Source organism: Dasypus novemcinctus, chromosome 4, assembly GCF_030445035.2.
Source record: "Dasypus novemcinctus isolate mDasNov1 chromosome 4, mDasNov1.1.hap2, whole genome shotgun sequence".
Classification (NCBI taxonomy): domain Eukaryota; kingdom Metazoa; phylum Chordata; class Mammalia; order Cingulata; family Dasypodidae; genus Dasypus; species Dasypus novemcinctus.
The window spans coordinates 7,468,916-7,475,620 of NC_080676.1; the positions used below are offsets into that span (position 1 = coordinate 7,468,916).

The window sequence follows — 6,705 nt, forward strand, 5'->3', positions numbered from 1 at the left end:
CTCTAGGCCTAGTTCTTATTTCAGGCACACAGGCTCACAAGCCTAGTCATTAGCATCAAGGGCTCATTGTTGGGCCATCCTTGTTCAATTACTTTCGTTTAATTAAACCTAGGTATAGTTCATATATCCTCTTCCCCAGAAATCACAAACCTAAATCCCAAAACATTGATAAATATTATGGAATTAATGAGGGCTTCTTGAGGAAGCTGAGGATTGTGTCACATCGTCAGAGAGGCATAGGAGGCCAAAAGGAGGAAGGCCTTGTGAGGCTTGCTAAGGAGCTGGAACTTTATCCAGGAGGTGATGGGAACCATGGACAAGTTTTTAAAAGGGGTTTAAATTAGAAAGATATTTTTGTTTCGGCATCTGCAAGCCTAATTTTCTTGCACCCTAATATAGGTAAAAACTGCTACACAGCATACAAATATGATTACTACTCTTTTTTTCCACAAAAAGAAATCAGTTCAATCCTCTATTTCTCAAATTATTAAAACTCAGAGGCTACAGCTAAGGTCCTGGTCCACTATTTTCAAAAACTCAAAGGGTGATAAGTAATCCCAAAAATTCCTAATTGACAATCCAATCTCCACAGACCTGGAGGGGAGGCCTGCCTAGAATCTCATCTGTCCACCACTGTCACTGCATATCACGGCCACATGGTGTCGCTGCTGATAACCCATTTTATTCTAAGTGATCAAATAATGCAGGTCTGTGGTAGACCCAAGTCCCACACTGGCTTTGGGGGTGGCATCAGCCATGGCCTCCCTCACAATGGGGTTCCAGGGTCACAGCGTTTAGAATTCAGTACTTTCAGGCCCATACTTAATCTTCTTCCAGACAACCTGGGCCACAGTGAGTTTAATCTCTGTGTCTACCCCATGCAAACATGTCCGCATTTTCCCAGTCCTCTCATTTCCCTCCCTATGTATTCACATTAGCACTAGTTGTCGTATTATCATTTTGAACCCTGTAAAAACGAATGTCTCACTACTTCCAGGTAACAGGGTGACTTACCCTGTCTTCTGAGTGCAGCTGCCTTAATTGTGGCCAAGAGGCAAAATATCCTTGGTTAAGACACTGAGTTGCAAGAAAGAGAAAACTTGATTCAAATTGACTTTTTAAATAATAAGGAAATTATGTCAAATAACAAAGTGCAGAGGCAGGGTAGACTTTGCATTTGGTTAATTCAATAGTTCAACAAGTTAGGCAGTTGCTGTTAGTCTATCTGCTCTTCTGTAGCCATGGTAGCCTTCAAATTCATACTAATGTGATTTTTAGCTAGCTACCAGGAACAATAGGACTATTTGCTTTCTTTTCTATATAAAATCTTTTCTTCATATTTATTCAGCCAATTAGGTCACACATAAAAACATACCCTGCCTCCCGATCAACAACTATCTGGGAAATGTACATATGGGGTGACAGTCTGAAGCCACATGGCCCCAGAAAATCATGTCTTAAAGCTAATACAATGAGGGTGTGAACCTAATGTAGTAGGTGGTACCTTTTGATTAGGTTACTTCAGTAGGTCATAATCCAGGGTGAGTCTTAATCCTCTTACTGGAGTCCTTCATAAACAGCAAGAATATAGAGAGAAACACACAGAAGCACAGGGGAAAGCCACAAGAGCAGAGAGAGAAAGCCACGAGAGCAAGAAGCTGAAATCAACAGAACCCCAGAGATAGGAAGCCAGAAGCTGAAGCAACAAAACCCAGAGGAGAAGGGAGAGACCACCAGATGCCTCCATGTGTTGAATTCCGGAGAAAAAGCATCTCCTGATGATGCCTTGATTTGGACATTCTCGTGGCCTCAGAACTGTAAGCTTGCAACCTAATAAACCCCCCTTATAAAAGCCAACCCATTTCTGGTATATTGCTTTCGGCAGCTTTTAGCAAACTGGAATAGATGGCCTAAGCTTGGGTTCCAGAAGGGAAAGGGGTTACCATAAATGGAACTGACAGTGGGTTGCTGTGCCTCAAGTCACATAGGTTACAAGGAAGCACAGCTAGGTGAATGAAACCAGACTTCTGTAAAGGAGGGAAGGGCATGGATGACCAACATTGTCCTTTGAAGCACTACAAGGCTGATTACTCCCTGTCTCCTAACAATGGAGCCTCCCTCCCAATAATCCCTGGATTTTGTTGTGGCGAGATGAAGGGAGGGAGTTCTATAGCACTACCCTTCAAAGAAATTCCCTTGCCAACGTTTCACTTTGCTAAAGAAGGAAAAGACTCTGAACACAGGTTCAGTCTTCAGCTCCGCTTCCTGCTGCGCTGTTCTCATGAATTCTATGTGCCCTGACCACCCACCATGAGTTCTAATGGTTCTAAACACTCATTTAACAGTCAGTCATTTACAAAAATTTATTGAGTAGGAAGTAGATGTGGCTCAAGCAATAGAGCTTCAGCCTACCATATGGGAGGACCTGGGTTTGATCCCTGGGGCCTCAAGAAGAGAAAGCATGCCCGCATGGCAAGGCAGTGGCCGCACAAGGGCCCACATGGTGAGCCAGTGCCCCATGCAAGTGAATCACACAGCAAGATGATGATGCATCAAAAGAGAGACAAGGGGAGAATCAAGGTGAAGCACAGCAGAAACCAGGAATTGAGGTGGTGCAATTGACAAGGAACCTATCTCCCCATCAGAGGTCTCCAGGATTGAATCCTGGTAAATCCTACAGGAGAGAAAATGAGAAGAGAAGACAACACAGACAGCAAAAACAGCAGGACGGGAGGAGGTGAAGGGGGGGGGGGGGATAAATAAATAAATAAATAAAAATTTATTGAGCACCTGTTATTACCAGGGATTGAACTAGATGCTGAGTTTACATTGGTAAGAAAACCAGATGTGTGGCTCCTGCCCTCATGAAACTTTCAGTTTGTTTAGTTTGGGGAGAGAAATATGAAACAAACACAAATAAGTATACAATTATAAGTGTCTTGAAGGAAGAAAACAGTAGGGGTGTGAGGAAGGCCTCTTTGAGGAAGTGATCTTTAAGCTGAGATCCAAAGCACAACATCATTTCAGCTTTCTGCTTTCTTCTATGATTCAACTTTCAAGTATGAATTACAGCCTTCATTAGCAATTAAAACAGATCTTTTAATTTCTCAACTTCTAAATGGACTCAAATGTTCTCTTGGGTATAGAGATATCAGATTTCTTTCTACAAGGAGGAGAACAAATAGGAATAGTATTTGGTGACAAATTTTTGAAACCTCTTCAACTCACAAATCTTTTAGACTTAGAATCCTTTGTTACACTAGAATTTGAATTTCTTGGGAGTATAGTCCATGTCTTGCTAAACTTTATCCAGCACCTAGCATAGTCCATGGCACACAGTAGGTGCCTGATACAGTGTAGAAATGCACGGTTAAATCTGAGTCACAGATTTAATCAGAGGAATGGGGACAGAATTTACCTTTAGTACCCATTTTCAAATGTACAGGACAATAAGCAAACAGGCCAGGCAAGTATATTAATGAAAAATATACAAATCTGTACAGAATAACCATATTTAATAATAATTGAATGTCTACAACGTGTCAGGCACTGTGCTAAGCACTTTCATTTTCTAACTTGTTAACGCTACACAACAACCTTATTATAAGTACTGTTATTATCTTTATTTTACAAACAAGCAAGTTAGGAAACAGAAGCCAAGAAAAATGACTTACCACGGCCATGCAGCTAATGAGGCAGAGCCAGTGGGGTCTGAATCCAGGTATTGAGGCTCCAAAGTCCATGTTGTTAACCACTTAACCACACCACCTCCCACAGTGGGCATCTGCCCAACCACCAGACTGATGTGTGTACTTATTACAATTTGCTATTTTTATCTACCTATGTACTAGTTATCTATTGTTGCATAAAAAATTACTCCAAAGCAAAGCAGCTTAAAACAAAGGTTTATTATCTCAAAGTTTCTATCTCAAAGTTTGCTGAATCCAAGCATAGCCCCAGGAGAGAAGCTTTCATGAGGTTGCAGTCAACCTGTTGGCAAGGGCTACAGTCAATTCAAGGCTCAGCTGGGGTAAAGAAATCACTTCCAAACGCAGTCATTTGGTTGTTGGCAGGCCTCAGCTCCTTGTCGAGTGGGCCTCTCCACAGGCTGCCCGGGTGGCCTCATGATACCTCAATTTCCCACACAGCAAGTAATCCAAGAGAGAATGTGCAAGCACCTAAATCAGAAGCTGCAGTCTTTAAAACGTAATCTTGGAAGTGACATAGCATCACTTTTGCCATATGCTCGTAGACACACAGACCAACAGCCCTGTTTTTAAAAGGTGGGAGAGGATTATAGAGGCTGTGAATACCAGGAAGTGGGGCTCATTGGGACCATCTTGGAGGAGGGCTACCAGTCTGCTCATTTTTCGTGACTGCCTCCTCTACTAGAATGCAAACTCCCCGAGTAGGAAGAAATCATTTGTCCTGTTCATTGCTGCATTTCCTGGCATGGTGCCTGGCACATAATAGATGGTCAATAAATACTGAATAAATATAATGATGGTGATATGAATTCCAAAGAATGAGCTCCCTTTCTGTCTCTGTCTCAGACAAGTTGTAAGTTTCCATTTATGGTACCGCTTAAATAAATTTTTAAAAAGAAGACTATACCATGCCCAGAACATCTACTCATGTGTATAAAATTATAGAAAATGGTCTTGGAAGGAAACACACCAAACTCAAGGGAGTAATGGCCTTTGGGGAGAAAACAGAGTAATGGAACTGTGGTTAAGGTCAAGTACAGCATTACCTACAATGTTTTATTAAAAAATTTTTTGAAACAAATTTAGTGATGGTCAATTCTGGGGGGCAGGATATAGGTATTATTCTCTGTAGTTTTCTGTATTTTTAAAATTTCTCAAGATAAAATAAGATTTAAAAGAAAATCTTATTCAATTGGAACATGTGTCCATACTGTTCTCCTTTGGTTCTTGACTCTAATTAAGACTGTATCTACAAATTCTACTTTCCAGATAACTTGGACCAAAATCTACTTTCTCCTGTAATTGTCCAAGGTTTCTGGTTTGAAGTTCTATATTGAAGCCTTGGTCTGCTTCTTCATATACGGGTTTGTGCAGATGGAGCACAGTCTCCTTGTGCTGAGGATGGATGACGAAGCAGCAGCGGCCTGGCCAGCAGCAAGAGCCTGTGGTTACACAACCCTCTGAGGCTGGCCCAGCAGCCAAATACCTGCGCCCCTGGCTTGTTTCTATTTTTTTAAAGCCATTTTATTGAGATATATTCACATACCATATAATCCATCTAAAGTACGCTTGGGCTTGTTTCTAAAGTACTGATCTTCCTCCTACTTGTACCCAATTTTATGCTGAACCAGGACTAGAAGAGCATGTGGGAAAATTTAAATCTGTAGGTATCAGACCTATGCAGCAGTTCCCTTTTATTTTGGCTAAGCAGTTAGTTCAGAAAAATCAGTCAATCCATGAACAATCTCTTTTTCAAAAGGAAGATAGTGAAAACATGGACTACTCTGAGTGAAAGTGTTTTTAACGCCATCTTAAATCATGTGTCTCAGAGTCAACCAGTGAGGGGCAATTTATGAGGTTAGAGAAGCATCTAGATACTTCCTGGGGAACAAGAAAATCCAAGAGTGAGAATAAAGTCAAAAGCAGGATTAGCCTATATGAGTAAATTTCATACTCAAGTTCAGTAGCTTTGTTCAGTCTTTGGCAAGAATTTCTTTCCATTACACTGTTGACTGATGGCCAGTGATTATTCCTAAATCAGGTGCCCTTGGCCCCAGGGAACGGGTAGTGGAAAATTCAGCCCAAACTGGTATGTTTCAACAATTCCAGGTATGCCAGAAACTACACCCAAAGAATAAACAGTGGCACAAAGCAAGCCAGCTGAGATGGTGGACTGCCTTGCCTAGTGTGGGTATAGACTCAGGTACACCTTATTCAGGTAAGCTGACCCCGGCTGCACTCTGTGGTCCTTGGGCAGAGGGGCTCCCTGGACCTCTAAGACTGGGCCCAGAATTTTCTTCCAGCACAGTAAATACTTTCCTAACAACAGGCCCTGTCTGTAAAAATATGCTTGGTATTCTGTTGTTGTCGTTAATGGATTAACAGAGGCATATTAAAAAGTACCCATCTCAAAAGTCAGCCAGTAAACCTTTTCCTATTTATGGCTTTTTACTAATTAAAAAATATGGGAAGCAGACTTGGTCCAGTGGTTAGGGCATCCGCCTACCACATGGGAGGTCCACGGTTCAAACCCCAGGCCTCCTTGACCCGTGTGGAGCTGGCCCATGCGCAGTGCTGATGCGCGCAAGGAGTGCCATACCACGCAGGGGTGTCCCCCGCATAGGGGAGCCCCACGTGCAAGGAGTGCGCCCCGTCAGGAGAGCTGCCCAGTGTAAAAGAAAGTGCAGCCTGCCCAGGAATGGCGCCGCCCACACAGGGAGAGCTGACACAGCAAGATGATGCAACAAAAAGAAACATAGATTCCCGTGCCGCTGACAACAGAAGCGCACAAAGAAGACGCAGTAAATAGACACAGAGAACAGACAACTAGGGTGGGGGGGGAGGGGAGAGAAATAAATAAATCTTAAAAAAAAAAATTTGAAATTGCACAGTGGGGCCCTAGGACCTCAAGACCCCCAAATGGCTGCGCCCTCAGAACCCCTCCAGGATCCCTTCCCGTGTGTCCAGTCTAATGCTGGGACCCTCTCCATAGGAACAA

General features: G+C 42.6%; 1 protein-coding gene across 19 annotated transcripts in view; it reads right to left on the bottom strand.

Annotated features, from left to right (window-relative positions):
- The window catches only part of CEP70 (centrosomal protein 70), a 98,221-nt gene that overhangs the window by 89,710 nt on the left and 1,806 nt on the right, over positions 1–6,705 (bottom strand). The window lies entirely within an intron of this gene.